Source organism: Apium graveolens, chromosome 5 (genome assembly GCF_009905375.1).
Source record: "Apium graveolens cultivar Ventura chromosome 5, ASM990537v1, whole genome shotgun sequence".
NCBI lineage: Eukaryota > Viridiplantae > Streptophyta > Magnoliopsida > Apiales > Apiaceae > Apium > Apium graveolens.
Genome location: NC_133651.1, coordinates 258,856,858 through 258,879,284, shown reverse-complemented (window position 1 = coordinate 258,879,284; position 22,427 = coordinate 258,856,858). Strand labels below are relative to the sequence as shown.

The 22,427-nt window shown below is 38.2% G+C and overlaps 1 non-coding gene across 1 annotated transcript; it reads right to left on the bottom strand.

Moving 5' to 3' along the window:
• Positions 1–13,738: 13,738 nt before the first annotated feature.
• On the bottom strand, positions 13,739–13,845 carry LOC141662975 (small nucleolar RNA R71). Its single transcript, XR_012551072.1, has one exon. It is a non-coding gene; the product is annotated as a small nucleolar RNA R71 (small nucleolar RNA).
• Positions 13,846–22,427: the final 8,582 nt, after the last annotated feature.

Here is a 22,427-nt window from a genome sequence, read left to right as displayed (position 1 = left end):
CAGATAACACGAAACTGATAAATGCCAACTTTCATTGCACGAGTACCATTCTACCAGACATCCACAAAAGAGATAGAAGCTGAATATGCACCAATTTTATTGAGACCCTATATGCCTATAGAATTTGACAACATACGGTTTAAGCACAAGTTATCCATAATGATTACATAGGACAAGTAAAATGGTTAGAGTTACCTATGAATCATGCATACACATACATGAACCTATGCTAGCATGGCAAGTTCTAAACCTCTATATTCACTGTCGCTTCAATAGAGATTAACACGCTATCTTATATGTTAGCTACGCACATAAGACGAATAAGCACAACCAATACTAGGATATCAATCAATCACCACACACCAAGATATCAGAACAATTTAATTATTGAAATCCATAAGTAAATCCGCTAGAATCCCACGATAACGATTAGCCCATAATTGAACTCATCATCACCATGGGTTCCAATGAAAGTATGGTATAAAATAAGGTCTTAATAAATTGAATAATAATCAAAGTACAAATAAACGAGATTTATGTTCAACAAGAACGAAAACGAGCATCCAAAGTTACAACTAATTCAAAGAATCACAAGTTAAAAACAAGATCTTCTTTTTCGGAGTTGTTTTGTGCTTCTTGGTCTTCTCCTTGGTATCCCAATCTTTCCGGATGATGAAAACCCTTAAAATCGTCAAATTCCACTCAAAAAAGGCTTTTTCAGCGAAATCAGCGACCGGCCACGCCTTGGGCGGCCGCCCAGCTCTCTGGGCGGGTGCCCAGCTCTCTGGGCGGGCGCTCAGCTCTCCTGGGCGGGCGCTCAGCTCCTGTTTGGAAAATTTCTGATGAATCCTTTTTTGGCCATAACTTGAGTTCTACTCATCAGAATTAGGCGATTCAACTGCCCACGCAAAGCTATTGAGATTCTATACAACTTGAAAATGGCCTTGACTTCTAAATCTGATCACTTTTTATCATATTTCCTTTAAAAGCTCATTTCTTCTTATAACTGATACCTGAAATGCAATAACACAAAAACACATCAAAATACCAACAACTTGAGTCCAAAACACCAATTTAAGCTTGTAATAAAGCATTCCAAGTGGATATAAAATCCACTTATCAATGGATCATGTGATGGGACAGGTTTTATGGGTCCTGTGATGGGACATGTTTTATTGGTCTTGTGATGGGACAGGTGTTATGGGTCCTGTGATGGGATGGAAGATTTGAAAATGAAAGTAGCATGCTAAAATTTAACTTTGGAATTTACACAGCACAATTAATGAAATGTTTTATAAAGCATGCTAGCTATTGATAATCCATTTTTTATTAGTTTTCATCAGTTTTCACGTTTTCTTATTTTATAAACGAGTTATGGTTTCTGTTCCTATAAATGTTTAGCATAAATTATTTTTAATTATTATTCATATAGTGGTACTGCTGAGCAATTGATTGGTGAACCATTGCAAAATGTTTTGTATATGTATTGCAGGTACCTAGGAGATTCTTCCGTGGTAGTCAGGGCAGAGTTCCAGTTCCTTCCGTGTCAGGCTCCTCTAAGGTGGTTGTGACAGACTATAAATGGTCTGTTGAGTTGCTGTATTAAGTTAATATTGTCAAGTCGGTTGTAATGAGTTAGTTTTGTAAGTAATTATAACTTAAGTCATACTCAAACATGGAAAAGATCTTGGTAAGAGGGGTCGTGATTATGTTTTATTAGTGAAATGAATTTTGTTATGTTGGTTATTGTGTTGTGGATGACGTCAACTCCTAACGCCGGGGTTGAGGCCATCACAGCTGGTATCAGTGCTACAGGTTTGAGTCCCTGATTTAGGTTAAGAAGAGAGTCAAAAGAGTGCATGAAGGTTCATAGATAGATGTGAGTCAGCAACTCAATTAGAGGAGCGAGTCTATGAGTTCAGTTAAGGGTTTTAGAGGTGTAACCCTGATATATATTGAGGATTGGCTGGAACTGCCCGAGTTGTAGTATGTTTTCCTTGTATATAGGTATCACTGGAAATGTCTGGTAGAGGTTTCTAGTTTCCCTTTTCGAGGAAGCGAGTCTGACCGTGAAAGTTCAGATGGAATGATAATAGTCAGTGGCTGCTATGACAGCCGAGTTTCATAGTGAATGTGGATTAGTACTTTGGTTTATATCTTTAACCCTTATATTTCTTTCCTCGGAGGTTCTATCGGTTGATAGGAACAAACAATACATATGATTTGACTATTTGTCTGTATGGCAAAGGGTCTGGTGGAACGCCACCGAATTATGTGTTGTAAACTGTACGGTACAAAGACTGGCCATCTTACGTACTTGTATGATTGCTCCCAGTCATATCCGCATATTCTTCACTTTTCTTTCAGGATGGCTTATCTTGATTTTGAAATTTTATTTGGCATTTATGGCAATGAATTTCCTTCGGTAACCTCTGTAGCCAGATCGTCCTAGTTATGGGAAGTAAACGAAGGGGTGACCGTTAGGAGAAGTAAAGGTTATGTATCCGGTTGCTATTTTGGAATAACGATAGCAGAAAGGATTGGCGATCCATTGGAGAAAGTTGTCATCTTAGGAATGTTAATTCAGTGGTACGCGAGTTTTTGGCAAATGATAGGGAACCGCCCTTAGACGAATGAGTGGTTGAAATAGGACTAGTATGTCCAGCAGGATTCAGAGTTCCTTAAGTCTGACTTGGTTTGCGAGGCTGCTTTTTGGTAGTTGTAGCTGATATAGCCAACCCCGTTTTGTTATATTGGATAATGATACATATGGTTATTAGTATGTTATGTGTCACAGTATTGTGAATCGTGGAGTTGAGTGGTGGTAGTTGGTTAGTATATTTGTTATTGGTTTGGTTGATGGTGATGGATGGATATGGTTGTTGGTTGATGTCAGCTTGAGTCCGACTGGTAGTCAATAATACAGAGGAAATGCTGCCCAAATTATCGGAAATACCCTACTTTTAAAGATACAACTTATATTTTTGTGTGTTATTGATGTTTCTGTTGATACTCCAATTGGTCAATCAGGTAGAAGTTGGTTCCAATTAGGTTAAGTGAATTCTGATGTGATTTTAATATCGGGTCGGTTGTCCTGTAAGTAAGGCAAGGAGTGGTTTTTAAAAAAAGCAAATTGTAAAGTGTGCAAAAGCCAATAGTAGGGTAAGTTTCTAAGTACAGAAGAAATATAAGAAGTTCTTCCAATCATGTGAGAAAAGGGGTAATAAGCTAAGGATATAAAGTAGATCCACCAGAGATATTGCTAAGAAGAAGGATGAAATTATGAGAGTGTGTAATGTTTATTGGGAGTTTAACAAAATGATGAATAAGAATAAGTTACCCTATTAAGAATTGATTACGTACGAGAACTAATTCAAGGAGTGTGTTATTTCTCGAGTATTAACTTAAGATCCAGCCTGAGGACATATTAAAGATTGTGATTAGAATGAGCTATGAGTATTGCAAGATCTGGTGAGATCATGTGGAGTAACAAGTGTATCAGTTGTCTATAAGGAATTAAGGAACATGGTGTATGAGGAGTACTTAGATGGTATAATTGTTTTTATTGATAACATCCTCGCCCATTTAAGGGCTAAGAAAGGCCAAGTTGAACACCTAAAGAAATGTCTGCGAAGGGTTGAAAAGTAACAGTTGCATACTAACCTTCAAAAGTATGAAATTTAAGCAAGGTCCATTTAAGGACAGATATCTTGAGTAGAAGAGAAGGATTGAATAAGATTAAGAATATTGAGGAATTAATAAAAGAATTGGGAAGAGTAAAAGTTGGAGTTCGAATACTTGAAGGTGATAAAAAGTGAATATATGAGATTACATTCTAGTCCTGATGGATGAGAATGAGTAAGAGGTGTTCGAATGTTTGGAACTAAATTGAAAATGGGGACTACCTATCATCTTTAAACGAAGGGTCATAGTAAGAAGATTATTCAGACAATATAAGATATGGGGAGAATATATATGTTGGGTTTAAAAAGGAAACTGAGGTAATCACCTACCATGGATTGAGTTTTCCATGCTAATAGTTATCATGTTAGTAAGAGAATGCTACTTTGCGAAGCCTTGTGTGAACATAAACGTGGGTCCTCACTCTATTGAGAGGAAGTGGGAGTAGAGATCTTGTTAAGTCCTGAGCTAATTCAGTACACCAAGAGTATAGTGGTGTTGATTCGGAAAAGGGTTGAAAAAACTCGGAATAGACAAAGAAAGAAAGCGGATTTGCACCAAAAGAATATGAATATATAGAATTAGGATCGTGGTTCAGGTAAGAGTTTCACTTTGAAGGAGATTGGTTAAGTTTGAATAGAAGGGACAAGCAGAGTTCTAAAAGTACTGAACCGTTCGAGGTATAAAGAAATATAGGTAAAGTTGTCTATGAGTTGATGTTGTCACTGCAGTTGCAATGTGTATATATAATGTGTTCCATGTGTCAATGTTAAGGTGATATGTATTTGATTCGAACCAAGTCAACGATTAGAAGCCAATGGGCTCCTATCTAAATTTATTATGCATGGAATGACCAATCCAAATCCTAAATCGTTGAAAGCGAGTTCTTAGAAATGAATTTATATCCCTAACGAGTATGCTTTGAATAAATCCTCGAGTTGAAGAGTCTACTTAGAAGTTAGAGTCAGATTTACTTGACAAATATCCTCACCTGTTTAATTAGATCAGATTCCGAGGACAGAATCTTTTTTTTAGGGGGAAGGATGTAACGACTCGTATACTTTTATATTATTTAAAAGTGTAATTATTAAATAAAATATGTGTATTGGTTTTGACCTCTATGTGATATGTTATTATAATCTGTGTGTGATTTATGGTGTACCGGGTTGTTTGTGTAATTAATTATTTAGTATACTAAATAATTTTCACTTTTAAAAGTATAATTTAGTGCAAATTTATTTGTATAGATATTTGGATTATCTCTAAAATTGTTTTTAAGATTTTATAATTATAATAATTATTTTTGGGATTTTACAAAATTTAGAAATCAATATTTCATCAATTATTTAGCCCTGTATAATTTTCTGATTTCATTTATTCGTAAAATCCGTATTTAATTCCAATATGCCTCAAAAATTATGAAACTCATATTTATTTATATTTGGAATATTCCGAGAATTTTAAAATTATTTGGGAAATTTTCGGGATTAATTTCACCCGCGCGTTGATTCGTTTATATAATAAAAGCGAAAATAAATTGAGTTTCAGAAATTATTTTCAAATTACGAAAATTTATGTTTTTACAACTTCGGGATATTTGTAATATTTTAAGTCTAAATTTTTAGGTTTCGGGTTAATTTTTATTTATAAGTTTGTTCGTTATTTGTGCAAAATGCGAATAAAAAATTGGGGCTACAGTAGAAACCATTACACGTGTCTAATTTTGGAATAAACAGTCGGAAACATGGCAAGCTGTGAATGGCTAATCAATGAACAAAAAACCCCTCTGTGCTCGACTTTGTTCCTCTCGATTGTTCTGTGATTTTCTCGAGCTCTCCTGGCAATCTCTCACTTTTTGAATTTCTCTATCTCGTCTCTCTAAACTATCTAATCTCACCCTGGCTCTCTCCTTCTCGTTTTCTTTCTCCTTTTGTAGTTCTGCCGCCGATTTCCGGCGTGGCCGCGAGGGGTAAGTAAGGTAATCAGTTGGTTTATTTAGAGTTATAACCGTGTATATATATGTATATATGCTTGTGTTGGTGGGTGGATTGTTCATTTTATTTCTATGTTGATGCCGGTTCTTGGTTTCGCCGTGTGCCGCCTGATTCTTTTATTTTTTTTCGGCCATGGTTTTGTTCCCGTGTATGGCACGTGTTATACGCGTGCGTGGTGGAAATATTTTTTATTTTAATTTGCTTAATTTGCTGCAGGGATTAATTGACTGGGTTTTGTGAAATAAAAATATATAAATCCGTGCGGGAAATTATAAGTTAATCGGTGAAATCTGTGTTGGATACCCGACTTATCGGGTACCCGCGATTTCGCCACCGTCGACGATGAGCATCGACGAGCCGACGGTGGGCTATGATGAATATTTATGAGTCCTAAGATTTAAAATACAAAATATGAATTAAAACATTAAAATGCGGATAATAACGTTTAATAAGTGTTTTTAATTGCGGTTTGTGAATTGCGAATTGATATTATTGACTGGAATCGGTGATTGGGAATTGGATTGTGGTTGGTTTGAATTTGGTTGTGATTGATTTGACGTCGGGACGTTCGACGGGTTAGCCGATAATTAAGAAAGGTGCTGCCCGATTTCCGGAAAATTAAATTACGGAAATGCGAGGCCGTATCCAATGACTATCGGAACGTCGATCGGTTATATATGAGCACTCTATACGGAACCTGATTATGTATTGTGATGAAATACTTTGCTAAACCCGATAACCCTAATTTCATAAAAAGGACAGATATACATATTTTCTAGAAATGAACACCGAACTGATTTTCGAGAACGTGAACCCTAATTGATGCGTGTATTATTATATGAAGTATGTTACGAGTCGGGTTTTGTTAACGTTCGGGTAGATTGTTAGCGATGTTATGTCAAGCATAATGGAAGGTCTAAGTTAGGGTGTTTCGACTTTGTAGGTGCTAGTCGGAAGGCCCAAGAGTTGGCGTTGAATAGCCTAGTGGATACTCGACGAGCTCAGTAAGGTTCTAATCGAAGGACCTGAGTGTTGAAGTCGAATCCAGGGTAATCTAGTGGTTAGACGTTAAAGGCTGAGCGTCCGTGTCGGCTCAAGGTCAATCGATAATATTTGTAAATCTCTACAAGGCAAGTACCCCTGACCATATCCTTATGGTTCAGCATATATGAATATACTTTTGTTTTATTCTCGTAGTGGAACAGAACATTTTAAGTTACGTATCCCCTGTGTTCAAATGGTTTTGTTAACTTGTGTTTTGGGGGAAAAGTAACTTCTGAAAATGTCTATCTCTAAATTTTGAATAAAATGAAAATATGTTGGAAAGTGTGCTGTGATATAATTATTTTGACAAGAGATAGGTAAGTGATTTGGAAAAATGGATAAAAATGATCTAGATAATTGGATGAGTGTGCCCAGGGGGCCCGTAACAGCCTGGAAGATAGCGTAAGAGGTGAAGTGGTTGCGCACCATATTATAACCACCAGCCCAGCGTGACAGGGACCTAGCTAGTCTCTCACTTCCGGAACAAGTTTTTATAGGATGACCAAGATAGAGTTATCCTATGGAGATAGCCTGATCAGCTGTCTCACCAGGGATCATCCAATACTTTTAAATCTGAGCAAGTGGTTTTATGGGTTTTGTGATGGGACATGTTTTATGGGTCCTGTGATGGGACATGATTTATGGGTCCTGTGATGGGACACGTTCTATGGGTCCTGTGATGGGACGAAACATTTGAAAAAGAAAGTAGCATGCTAAAATTTAACTTTGGAATTTACACGACACAGTTAATGAAATGTTTTATAGAGCATGCTAGCTATTGATAATCCAGTTTTCATTAGTTTTCATCGGTTTTCACATGTTTTCCTGTTTTATAAACGAGTTATGATTTCTGTTCCTGTAAATATTTAGCATAAATTATTTTTGATTATTATTCATATAGTGGTACCGCTGAGCAATGGATTGCTCACCCTTGCAAAATGTTTTGTATATGTATTGCAGATACCTAGGAGATTCTTCCGTGGTAGTCAGGGCAGACTTCCAGTTCCTTCCGTGTCAGGCTCCTCTGAGGTGGTTGTGAAAGACCAGAAATGGTCTGTTGAGTTGCTGTATTAAGATAATATTGTCAAGTCGGTTGTAATGAGTTAGTTTTGTATGTAATTAAAACTTAAGTCATACTCAAACCTGGAAAAGATCTTGGTAAGAGGGGTCGTGATTATGTTTTATTAGTGAAATGAATTTTGTTATGTTGGTTATTGTGTTGTGGATGACTTCAACTCCTGACCCCGGGGTTGAGGCCGTCACATTTGTAATGCGTTATATTCTACAACATTCTAAAATGATATAAGGTTTAAATGATCTACATAGAAAATTTGGCTAATATGATAATGCCAAATATAATTATTAGTAAATATGATATTATACCAATGTTAGTCTAATTAATATTTAGTAAAGTAGAAAAGCGAAAAATAGGCATTCTTACCTGTATTTAAATAATTCAAAAAAAGCTATGGCCGTAAATGGAAGTTAGTTTTTGGCACAAAAATAATTTTTGAAATTTAATTAGATTTTTGATAAATTAGAACCTTTAATATTAGTATTTGATAATTTGCTTTTTGAAATAGTTTTTGGATCCCAAAAAGCTAATTTTGAAAAATCTACTAGGAGGGTATTTTCAGGTACAAAAAATTATTAAAATATCTATTTATCAAACAGTTTTATTCGAAATAGCTAAATTCAATCAGTTAGTCAAAACAGCTAACTCAATCAGTTAGTCAAAATAGCTATTGTAAATCGCTACAAGTAACAGCTAACAACTAATTTCCAAATAGGGCCTAACTATTTATAAATCTTAAACCTAACCTATAAAATTAAAAAATGAGTCACTTGAAAATGAAAAAACTCAACTTTATAAAATTTTAAAATAACACATACTAAAAGGGGAATGATCAAATAGAAACTAAAATTAAAATAAAAAGTAGAAACTAATATAAGCCATCAGATCAATCTAATCTAACGTCCCCCCTAAAAGCACCACACCCAACTAAATCTGCACCGTCCCACGCATAATTTCAACTTTTCCCCTTCATTTTAATTTGATTTTCCCTTCAAACGATAATTGTTTTTTTAAATTCAACTTCACTGTATTTTTCTCCATCTATCAACGATCAATTTGCATACCATATGTGTCATATATCGAAGTAATTTTTTTTAAAAATTATTTGGTTTTTAGTTTCTATTCTAATATTGGTTTATATTAGAGTAGCTCCCCATACTAAAATTTATGACTAGACTGAGAATAAGAACACATCTATAATAATTTTATATTTTTATACAATGTATATGTATATATATTAGTAAAAAAAATTCGAATTATGGGCCCTTTAAAGGTATGGGCCCAGGGCGGTCGCGCTCCTAGACGTCCTCCTGGGCCGGCCCTGGGTACAGAGCTACGATAACTGATGCTGTTACAATTAGTGAAGATCACAGGCATTTAATTCTTGATTTTTAATGATATACAAGTACACTATTATACCCACTTTTGGGTATGGGCCCTGAACAGCTCCCTATGAGCATAAGAGGAGTTGGTCCTAAATTTATGAAAAGTGCGAGCTGGGCCGGTGGGTTTGCACTTTGGTTCATCTGTTAAAAGAGTGGGTTGCGAGCCCATAACATAATAATCTTTGATGGCTCACTGCCTTAAGGCATTTTAAGTGGTAAGAAGGCCCAACGAGCTGGGCTTGTGGGCTTGCTATACACAAAACATTATACATGGTCCACATGAAGAAGACTAAGTATATAAGCCTGGCCCGCGGGCTCGTATTGTCATATTCTTGGTTTATAAGGTTGCAGGCCTACAACATGACAGGCCTTTTACAAGGAACACCAGCTCACATCGCTCATGAGCTGGGCCACATGTTTGACAAAGGGACGACTGCTTCATGCGAGTCGGGCTCATGAGCTCGCATCGCATGGAAATGCCACAAAAATAAGTTAATTGACAAATAGAGGAGAGACCAGACATTCTCACCTCTCAAATTTCTAAATGATTATTGTTAATGTTAGCCGAGGTGACCAGGCTGGCTCGCATAATGTAGATTCTAGCTTCATTATGAGAAATGACTCATAGATGATTGGGTTATTCATAAATTTCGGGGCCGACACAGGATATTCAGACAATCATTGGAAGAAATACGGAGGTGCCGCGAGATTATAAGGAGCATGTGGGGCCGGTCAGGATCTGCGTGACTAATTGGCTGAAGGCCTGACTAAGAAATGGGCTTGGGCTACACGGGTGGAGAAACCCTAACCCTAGCCTAGGTAACTCGTTTCCCAATAACTATGTAATATAAAAAGAGTACGTAGGCACTTGTATGAGATATGAGTTGACACTTAGCAAAGAATAAATAAAATCATATTCTTTCTTGAGGAGTCATCATACAAGTTTGGCCACCACCATACACAACCTCCCTCCGCTCTAAAACACCACCCTTGATCTTTATTCCAGCCACCAACCTCCAAAACACAGTTAAAATAATTCTCCCTTTGACATTTGGCGCTAGAAGGTGGGGATATTAACTATATGATGGAGGACGGATAATTCTAAAAAAAATGGGGTTACAGACGGGGCTAATCATGTGGTTTATGATTTACGCATACGGTGGAGGCTACACATGGCAAAACAAATAGCCAAGACATGGTGACCCCGTCAAATTAAAGTAAAAAAATAAACTAGATGTTCGTGAATAGCAGAGATGACCCATCAATTAAGCTACAAACCAGGACCAACTTTTAAAAAAGAAAAGAAAATTACACAAAAGAAACACGCATGGACGCGGTGTAAAAAAAGAGAGGTGAAAGTATATGGTGGCGGAATCGCAAAGATTAAAGTATATATGAATTGTTAGGTTCAAAAGGTACATACATAGGGGTGAATAAATGTTCTTCACTTTTCACAAATAAATGCAGCGGAAAATAAAACTATAAAAATGAAATAAACAAACACAAAGGATTCTGGGTAAATATTCTTTTATTCAAAGTATAAATACCGAGAGGGTTTGCTTACAACTCCAAATATAAAAGATTCGAAGCTACAAATATAAAAAGAACCAAAATAATAAGCTATCAAACTAGGGTTCTTCTTATCACTCTAAAGATCTAAACCTCCTATCAAATGATATTAAATACTATCAAAGAAGCTTTAAATTTGTAAGGCTTTAAATGGTATGAATCAAATTGGGCATGACCTCTCCTTGTCAAATTAATCTTTTCAAAGTGCTAAATATATTTTGCAAGAGTTTCGCTATATTCAATATGGGAGAGATACAATTTCAATCTGCATCTTTTGATTATATAGCGGGTAGGTAGGCTGGAGAGAGAAAGAACACGTGGCATCAAAATAACCAAGTAAATTGAATTTCCATCTTGCAAAAGTTAATTGACTTGCATCCCCATGCCTTTCCATCTCTTACTTGCGCTTAGGAGAAGAATTATATTTTAATTAATTACTTCAAGTCTTTACATGAGACTAGATTAAGAGGATAGAGTTGCTTTAGCCATTTTAAAGCTGACTTGCTACTTGTGCTCCTCTAGGAAGCTAGGTGGCGACTCCAATGTACTCATTTAATGTTACTTGTGCTTTTTATAACACTAGGAGGCTGAATTGCCTTGGTTTGATTTCATCTAAGTGGTGACCAAGCAACTAGTAAGGCTTGCAACTCCTGCTAGCAAAGAAGGAAGTTAGTTGCGAGCAAACACATCCTAGGAAGTTAACTTGGGGCCTACAGTCACATGGGAGTTCATTTTTTTTCCAAAACCATTTTAACTTATGACTATAATACTAGTAGTACTAACTTGAGAATAGAACAACCTTGTATAACTAGCTCATTGGCCCTAGTAGGACATTGGTGCACATCTTCATTCCATTTCTTTTCTAAGTGGAGATTACTGTTAAGTGGCATTTGTGTCCACTTAGAATGCTTTGTAAAGGCTTGAATTGGTGTTTTGTACTCGAGTTATTTATGTTTTTAATGTGTTTTTGTAATTTTTTGAATTTCAGGCGTAGATAACGGCAGGATGGGATTTAGCATTATTTTGGTGCTAAATTGGTATTTGGAAGGTGCCTCGGATGTTCGCTCGTTGATCGCCATCAGAAACCAGAAAATAAAACAAAGCAATTCAGTTTTTCTAGAAGGTCAGCGCGCCCGCGCTGTGATAGCGCGCGGCCGTGCCAGAATAGAAGGAGGACAGCGCGGCCGCGCGCTATCCTAGCACGCGACCGCGCCATGCTGAACTCTGAGAATCCTGTTGCAAGTAAAAGATGGATTTTTTGGGCTTCTGGATTGATTGAGATGCTATATAAAGACTCTTAAAGACATTTTTAATAACGGAGATGAAGGAAAAGACAACGAGAAGACCCAGGAGCACAAATACAACAAGGAGAAGAAAAGCTTATTTATACCTGTGATTCTTTAATTGAGTTGTAATCTTGGATGTTAGTTTACTTGTTTGTTGAACCTATTACTCTTGTTTAATGTACTTTGATTATTATTCAGTTTATAAAGACCTAGTTTATTATACCATGCTTTCATTGGAACCCACGGTGATGATGAGTTCGGTTATGGGCTAATCGTCATCATGGGGTTCTAATGGATTTACTTATGGATTTCAATAGTTAATTTGTTTCGACATCTTAGTATGTGGTGATTGTATGATATCCTAGTATTGGTTGTGCTTATTCATCTTATGAGCGTCGCGAAATTATAATATAACATGTTAATCTCTATTGAAGCGAAAGTGAACATAGGGGTTTAGAACTTGCCATGCTAGCATAGGTTCATGTATTTGACATGCATGATTCGTAGGTAATTTTAACCATCTTACTTGCCCTATATAATCATGATAGATAACTTGTGCAATAAACTGTTATTTTATCAAATTCTATTGACATATAGGGTCTCAATATAATTGGTGTCTATTCAGCTTCTATCTCTTTTGAGGATCTCTGGTAGTAGGGTATTCGTACAATGAAAGTTGACGTTGACTAGTTTCGTGTTATCTGATTAGTGTCATCACCATTACATGTTAGTGTTAAGAATATCAGGCTGTTAAATGAAGTATTTAATGAAGTTAGAATCTCATGTTTGTGTTATATAATTAATTCAACCTTAATTCTCTTAGTTAATTCTAGTTAGTATAATCACTTAGTTAATCGTAGTTATAAACAATCTCAACTTGTTATCATCTTAGCATTAAATAATAACCATACAATTGTTACATAAGTGCATAAATTGAAGTTAACCGAAAAGAGTCTCTGTGGGAATGAACTAGAAAGAATTCTATATTACTTGCGAACGCGTATACTTGCGTGTAAACTTAGCGTGTGTTTTCATCCTAACAAGTTTCTGGCGCCGCTGCCGGGGAATTGGGGTTTATTTTTAGTTTATGTGCTTGACATCAGTGGTCGTTAAAGTTCACTGACTCGGATATTTTACTTACTTGTTTGTTTGTTGCTTTTTTAGGTACTCTAGAGAGCGTGTATGCTAACGCGTTCTCGATCTCGAAAGAGAACACTGGATAAAGCGGAGGAAGTAGTAGAAGCAGTTTTCATTGAGGAGAAAGTAGAAGAAGAAATTTTAGTTGAGAAAGTTGAAGAAGAAGCTCTTATTGCAATGGGAGAATCGGAAGCGAATACGAAAGCTTTGATGGATTACTCTTAACCGAAGATCAATGATATTCACTCTAGCATTGTCAGACCAACCATCGCGGCTAACACTTTTGAAATCAAAACTAACACGATTCAGATGGTGCAGAACTCAGTCCAGTTTGGTGGTTCTCCAACGGAAGATCCTAACATGCATATTAGAGATTTCATCGAGATCTGCGACACTTTCAAATTCAACAACATTTCTGAAGATGCTATTAAGCTAAGGCTTTTCCCATTCTCTCTGAGGGATAAAGCTAAATGTTGGTTGCATTCTCTACCACCAGGCTCTATCACTAAATGGGAAGATCTTTCTCAAAAGTTTCTTACTAAGTTCTTTCCTATGGTGAAGAATGCTGCAATCAGGAATGTTCTTACTCAATTTGCGCAACAATAAGGATAGTCTTTGTATGAAGCTCGGGGTCATTATAAGGAAATGCTTAGAAAGTGTCCTCATCATGGGATGCCTGGCTGGATGATTATCAACTGCTTTTATAATGGCTTGGGAGGACAGTCTAGATTTATGCTTGATGTAGAATCAGGTGGAGCCTTATGGGCCAAGAGCTACGATGAAGCTTATGAGTTGATTGAACTGATGGCTGCTAATGAGTACCAGAACCCTTCTCAGATACTACCTCAAGGCAAGGTAGCAGGAATTCTGGAGATGGATGCAGCTACTGCTATAGCTACTTAGCTTAAGACTTTGACGATGAAGGTGGATTCTTTGGCTAATTATGGAGTGAATCAGATCACTAGTGTTTGTGAGCTTTGTGCCGCACATGAGATGGATCAGTGTGCTATTTCCAGTGAATCAGCTCAGTTTGTGAGCAATTTTCAGAGATCGCATCACCCAGTTCCAGCCACCTATCATCCCAACAACCGTAATCATCCTAACTTTAGCTGAGCAACACTCAGATTGTGGTGCAATAGCCTTATCAGCAGTATGCAGCAAAATAATACAACCCTCCTGGTTTTCAGCAACCGCAATATGCACCAAGACAACAACTCTAACTGCAACAATCTAATGAAAAATTTGAATTGGAGGAGTTGAGGCTCATGTGCAAGAGCCAAGCGGTTTCTATTAAGACCTTGGAAAATCAAATTGGGCTGATGATTAATGCCTTGCTTAATTGACAACCTGGTACTCTTCTTAGTGACACAGAAGTTCCAGGCAAGAAGGAAGCTAAAGAGCAGGTTAAGGCAATTACATTAAGGTCTGAGAAGGTTGCGAATCCCAAAAAATCTCAAGTTTCGAAAGATGACACGGTGGCCGAAGAAGATGTGTAGAAGGAAGTAGAAGAGGAACCAAGGAAGAAAACTGTGGAACACATTCCTCCTGAGGGTAATACAGGGGAGAAACAGTTCTATCCTCCACCTCTTTTTCCGAAGAGGCTGCAGAAGCAAAAGTTGGATAAGCAGTTTGCGAAGTTTCTGGAGGTGTTCAAGAAACTTCATATCAACATACCTTTTGCTGAAACTCTTGAATAGATGCCTAGCTATGCGAAGTTTATGAAAGGTATTCTCTCTAGGAAAGTAAAGATCGATGACTTAGAGACTATTGCTCTAACGGAGGAATGCAGTGTTGTGCTGCAACAGAAGTTGCGTCCAAAGCTTAAAGATCCTGGAAACTTCACTATTACTTGCACCATTGGAAACTTGTCGTTCGATAAGTGTTTATGTGATTTGGGAGCTAGCATCAATCTGATGCCTTTTCTGTCTTCAAGAAGTTGGATTTACCTTATCCAAAGCCTACTTATATGTCCTTGCAGTTGGTCGATCATTCTATTACATATCCATGATGCATTATGGAGGATGTCTTGGTCAAGGTGGATAAACTCATCTTTCCTGCTGATTTTGTAATTCTTGATTTCGAGGAGGATAAAAAGATTCCCATAATCTTGGGAAGATCATTCTTGGCTACTGACCGAACCTTGATAGATGTGCAGAAGGGTGAGCTCACTATACGAGTGTTGGATCAGAATGTGACTTTCAATGTATTCAATGCCATGAAATTTTCTACTGATAATGAGGAATGCATAAAAGTGAAATTGGTCGATTCGATCAAATGCTAAGGTCCTAGCCTTAGAGAAGGCCTTATTGGGGAATTCAGATAGTGAAGATGATGAAGGTGATGAGCAGTTGCAGTATTTGAATACTTCTCCTTGGAAGCGAAGACTGGATATGCCTTTTGAATCTCTTGGAATGTCAGAACTGAATAATGCTGAGGGGCGTCTCAAGCCATATATCGAGGAAGCTCCTACACTCGAGCTTAAACCATTGCCTGAGCACTTGAGGTATGCTTTTTTAAGTGATGAATCTACTTTACCTATTATTATTACATCTGACCTTTCAGGTAGTGATGAGAAAAAGCTCTTGAGAATTATGAGAAAGTTCAAATCGGCAATTGGATGGACTATAGCAGATATCAAGGGAATCATCCCTTCTAATTGCATGCATAAAATTCTGCTAGAGGAAGAAAGCAAGCCGACTGTTGAGCAATAGAGGTTAAATACAATAATGAAAGAGGTGGTGAAGAAGTAAATTATCAAGTGGCTAGATGCAGGGATCATCTATCCTATTTCTGAAAGTTCTTGGGTGAGCCCAGTTCAATGTGTGCCGAAGAAAGGAGGCATCACAGTTGTTGCTAATGAGAAGAATGAGCTCATTCCTACTCGAACAGTCACGGGGTGGAGAGTTTGTATGGATTATAGGAAGCTGAACAAAGCCACGAGGAAGGATCACTTTTCTCTTCCTTTTATTGATCAGATGCTTGACAGGTTAGTTGGGCATGAGTACTACTATCTTATGGATGGCTATTCAGGTTATAATCAGATTTGCATCACTGCAGAAGATTAGGAAAAGACTACATTCACTTGTCTGTTCGGTACTTTTGCCTTCAGAAGAGTTTCTTTTGGGTTATGTGGTGCACCTGCCACATTTCAGAGATGCATGATGGCTATCTTCTCTGACATGATTGGTCAGAATGTAGAGAAGTTTATGGATGATTTCTCTGTGTTCGAGGATTCTTTTGACTAGTGCTTGCAAAATCTTGGTGTAGTTCTTAAAAGGTGTATTGGGACCAATTTGATTCTCAACTGGGAGAAATGTCACTTTATGGTGCAACAGGGCATCATTCTTGGGCACAAGGTCTCTAGTAAGGGTCTTGAGGTGGACAAAGCCAAGGTGGGGGTCTTTGAAAATCTTCCTCCATCAATTTTAGTCAAGGGAGTCCGCAGCTTTCTTTGTCACGCGGCTTCTATAGGCGGTTCATCATGGACTTCTCTAAAATCTCCAAACCGTTGTGCAATATTTAGAGAAAGATGTCCCTTTTAAGTTTGATGATGAGTGTCGAGCTGCTTTTGAGATCTTAAAGAATAGGTTGATCACAGCACTGGTCATAACTGCACCTTATTGGAATGAGCCTTTTGAAATGATGTGCGATACAAGTGACTATGCAGTTGGAGCAATTCTTGGGCAAAGGAAGAACAACATATTTCATGTGGTCTACTATTCTAATAAGACCCTCAATGGTGCTTAACTGAACTACACTACTACTGAGAAAGAACTCTTAGCCATTGTCTATGGTTTTGAGAAGTTTCGGTCTTATTTGCTTGAGACAAAGGTGACAGTTTTCACTGATCACGCTGCTATTCGCTATCTTATCTCGAAGAAAGACTCGAAGCCTAGACTAATTCAATGGGTTCTTCTACTCGAGGAGTTTGAGTTGGAGATCAAGGATAAGAAAGGTACTGAGAATCAAGCCGCTGATCATCTCTCTCGATAAGAAGATCCTAGTACAGCTTCACAAGATAAGACATTGATTAATTAGTCTTTTCCCGATAAGCAATTGTTTGGGGTACAAGAGGAAGAACCATGGTTCACAGACATTGTGAACTACCTTGTGAGCAATATTATGTCTCCAGACTTTTCTTCTGCTCAGAGGAAGAAGTTTCTTCATGAAGTGAAGTGGTACATGTGGGATGAACCATTTCTGTTTAGGCAAGGAGCTAACCAAATAATTAGGAGATGTATCCCGTACAACGAGACAGAGAGTATCTTGCGAGACTGTCATTCAACTGTTTATGGAGGCCACTATGGTGGAGATTGTTATGGATTAAAACTAATATATATAATTTTTGTATCTAATAATAAGGAACGTGAGCTTCAAGGCTCAATTTTGACTGTTCTTGTGTTTCGTGACTCAATCTGCCTTAACAAGATGCCTACGTACCTTGCTGATTGCCAGGATCAAGTCAAAAAACGTAGTTCTGATCTGTGGGGTGAGGCCCCTTATATAGATGTTGAGAGTCCTTGAATTGGACTTGGTATAGAAGACTTGGTGGTCAAGTCTCTAAATTAGGATAGACTTAGGAGTCCTAGGGAGTAGGAAGCTGATTCCTTATCCCATGAGGTTCCTTGGAGGCCAATCTACAAGGATTTATATCCTCACTAGGACTTATCTTAATAGCTGTTTTTCTCCCTTATTTATTAATTACGAAATTAATAAATAATTAGGGTTTTTCGGCCTTCTTTGTTCCATCAGGCCTGATCTGGTCCATCAGGCATGATCGACATGTTAACCTTTCTGGTCTTGAATGTCATACATCTTCTTATTGGGCCTTGCAACCCAAACTATTATGTAATCAGGATTTATTTATCCCTATCATTTGCCCCCCAACTTTTGGGAAACATTAATTAGGTTTCGCAGAAGTTAAGTCTATTCATTCCCTTACAGGGATTCGTTTTTGTGTAAAGTGTGGAGTGACCTACACGTTTACAACGATTGTCCCTTTTGTTCAGGAATTATCTTAATTTCCAGGAACTTTTCCCTTAATTCCGGGATTTTTCTCTAACTTTCTGGATTTTTTCCTTAATTTCTTGGATTTATCCTTATTTTTCTGGATTTTTCCCTTAATTTCTGGATTTTCCCTTAATTTCTGGGATTTATCCTTATTTTTCTGGATTTCTCCCTTAATTTATGAGATTTATCCATATTTTTCTGGATTTTTCCCTTAATTTCTGGGATTTATCCTTAATTTTCCGGATATTTCCCTTAATTTCTGGGATTTATCCTTAATTTCCTGGATTTTTCCCTTAATTTCTGGGATTTATTCTTATTTTTCTGGATTTCTCCCTTAATTTCTGGGATTTATCCTTATTTTTATGGATTTTCCCCTTAATTTCTTGGATTTATCCTTAATTTTCCGGATTTTTCCCTTAATTTCTGGGATTTATTCTTAATTTTCTGGATTTTTCCCTTAATTTCTGGGATTTATCCTTAATTTCCTGGATTTATTCCTTACTTCTGAAAATATTAGTATTTTTCAGAAAATATTTTAAGGAATTTCCTTCTTTTTTTCTTCTTTTTCTTCTTTTTCTTCTTTTTCTTCTTTCTTTTTTTCTTTTTCCTTTTTTTTTAATACAGATTTCGACCAGGAATCCATTCGACCAGGTTCCTGGTCGAATTAACCTTCAGATTGCCCTGGTCGACAGGGTTTCGAGCAGGATGCTTTCGACCTCAATTCCTGGTCGAATGTCAGCCAGGATTTTAACCCTTTTTTTTTGTCGACTAGGAATTTTCGTCCCTTTCGGTCAGAATTCTTGTGTTTCTGACCGAATTAACCATCTTTCTTGCCTTGGTCGAAGCTATTTCGAGCAGGATTGGTTCGACTAGGATTCCTTCGTGTTTCTTGGTCGAATGGATCTAAATCCTGATCAAATTAAGTCTGGTTTTGAGCCTTGATCGAATTCTATTCGACCTCAAGCATTTCGATCAGGAATTCTTATGATTTCTGGTCGAGCTGGGTCAAGAAGCAGGGTTAAAAACTATTCCGGTATTTTCGACCAAGAATTTTGGTCAGAATTCTTTTCTTGACCGAATTAGCCCCTTTTTTCAGCCTTGGTCGAAGGAAATTTGACCTCAATGCATTCAACTAGGATCTTGGTGCAAGTTCTGATCGAATGGGGTCAAGAGTTCAGAATATATTTATTTTGACCTTGAGCCATTTGACCTGGGCCCTTAATTTGGGCTGAATTTTCTGGGACCAATCCTTCAATGGGTTTTTAGCTAATTGGGCCCCTCCCTTATTGGGCTAACTTTTATTTTTAACTGGGCTTTTTTTTTGTTTCACCCCTAAAATCATTTGGGCCTAATACAAAGGCCTTTTTACCTGGGCTTTTTAAACACTTGGGCCCTTAACTGGGCTTGATTTTTTCAAGGTTTTTCTAGAATTGGGCCTCATTTCTGAGCCCAAATTCCAAACTCTTCTAATATCTTTCTGGATTCTTCCAAAATCTTGAAAAAATTCAAGTTTTTCTTTTGATTTTTACTAGAATTCTCTGGATTTTTCTAGAAAATTTTCTAAATTCTTTTAATATTATGTAGGTCATTCCAGAAGGTTCCTGAACCTGGGCCCAAATGGGCTTTCCTAGGCCCATTTTCCCCTCTTTTCCTCCTATATAAAGGTGGGGGGGGAGTGTATCACTCACACTCTTCACTACTCATTTCATACACTTCTCAAATTCTCCAGCTTTCTCCTCTCTCAACTTTCCTCCCTTAGCTTCCAGCCCTCTTTCCTTCAAAGTTTCCAGGCTTTTCCAGTTTTACTAATGGCTGACAAGAGTTCCGAGAGGGCGGCCAAGATAGCCTCGGCTTCAAAACGAGGTAAGGATATCGAGATCCGTTCTTCGTATATGTCTCTAATCGATATGATTAATACTAGGGGGATGAATATCCCTCTACTGCACATCTCGATTCTTTTAATCATTGTAATACTTGGCACAATATAGATTTTGATAAACTAAATGCACGTTATAATGTCCTTCCTCCTCTTAGATTAGTTCCAGTCTCTGGTGGTGACCGTACTTGCCATTGGAGACCCGACACTCTCTTCATTTACACAGATGCCCTTAATGCTGGGCTTAGGTTTCCTTTCCACCCTTTTATTCCTCATCTTTTAGCTGATTTACAAATCAACCCGTGTCAGCTTCCTCCAAACGCTTGGAGGACTATTTTATGTTTTATGGTCTGCTGCCTTAGGGAGGGTTTTCCCCTTTCCGTAGCTGTTTTTAGGAAGGTCTTTCAGTGCTATAATAGCTCTTCCAGTATTTGTGGTTGGGTCTATGTTAAGCAAAGGCCCAAAAGTAAACATATCTTTAACAGCGCCTCCATTCCTGATAACAACCAAAATTGGAGGAATAGTTTCGTTGGGTTACGTTGGGAGAATGGTGACTGGGGCACACTTTTTCGATCTTCCTTCGGGAAGGTCAGTGATGGTAGCCTCAAATCCATTCACTTAACTCCTGAGGAAACTATTATTTATAATGGGCTTACTCAGGACGATGGCACTACTACCAGCTGGACTCTCTTAGAGGAGTTCTCCCTCATTCACGTGGGACTATCCTCTGTTTCTCAACAGGGTATTTTTCTTCCCTTCTCAACTTTATTTCATTTCATGCATTATTAACATCACTTATTTTGTCTTTTGCTTTGTTTCGCAGCTGCTAAGGAGATTAACGAGGACAATGTTCCTCTGGTTGAAGAGACTGCTAGGATGAAGAAAGCTCGGCTCGCAGACCTAGACACCCGGGGAAAGGTGACATAGCCTATCTTCTTGAGAAAGCACAAAAAGCCTATGGGGGAGGCTTCAACTGAAGGAGTTGAGGGCCATAGTGCTCCTATTACTGCTGCTGCCCCTGCTGCTGCTGCCACAGGCGCCTTCCAGCCTCTCTGGGGATTCCGCCGAGGGGATACCGTGGTCGGTTCCACGAAACATGCTTGGGATTGGTCCTACCATAGCGTGACTCCCAAGGACTTTACTGACGTGATGGCCACCCCTGACCTTGAGAGGATTAAGCTCATGGGAGCCCAATCTCTGGCTTCGGTATGCCTTCTCTCTTTTGAACTTATCTTTCATTCTTGTAGCATTTTCTTGCCTTATACTTTGTTAATTGCTTTGTTTCAGTCTAACGCCTATTTCCAAGGCGCTGTGAGGCAAGCCGAGTCATGGAAGCGGGCTTCTGATAAGGCCGATAATGCCCTTAGGAGGCCACAGAAGAAGTATGCTACCCTGGAGAAGAAGCTCAAGCGCAAGAAGGAAGAACTCGGAGAGTCCAACGCCGAGCTAGTGGTACTTCGGGCGAAGAAGGACAAAACTATAGACAACTATCTGGACTCGGAGGAGTTTGCCCAATCCATGAGGATTAGGGATGATTCAGTCTTTCCCGGGTTTTTTAGGACTGGTTGGGACACAGCCCTTGGGACCGTGAACGAGGCTTGTCCTGATATTAACCCGGCGGATTATGTCTGTCCTGATGAAGAGGCTTTGCTACAGAGATTTCGTACCCGAGTAGTTGTCTCGGATCATGTTCCTCAGGATCCACTCCTTCCTCCTCCCGAGTCTTCTTCCAGACCTGCTGAGGACGATAGCTCTTCCTCCTCCTCCGAGACGACAGAGACATCCAGCGAGAGCGGAGAGGACGATGATATGGATGCCGAGGGTACCTCAGCTCCTTAGAGCTTTTTCAGCCCTGCGTGGCTTGTCTTATTTTCGAGACTTTATTTATCGAACTTCTTGTAATATTTATCCGATCTATTTTGTTTATCACCTTTTATGCTTGCATCCATGCATTTGGTTTTTATTTGTTAGGCCACAAACATACTTTGAAGAACTCATGAATTTCACAAAATTGTCTGGGATTTGTCCCTTACACAAGTCTTAATAAACTTTGTAATAAAACTAAAACATATAAATCCTAAGCAAGCAAGCTTCAAGGTGCTTTTCCACCTACTCGCCAACCTGACGAGTGAGAATCGTATCCAGCTGCCCTACACATAGTAAACCTTCAGGTTTTGTGCATGCCAAGTTCTCGGGACTTCAAAACCATCCATAGTCTCTAGCTTGTAGGTTCCTCTACCTTGAACACTCTTGACTCTGTACGGCCCTTCCCAATTTGGGGAAAGCTTCCCTTTTTGTCCTACACCAGATGTTTCTATCTTCCTCAAGACTAGATCACCTTGTTTGAAAAACCTTTCTTTAACCCTTAGG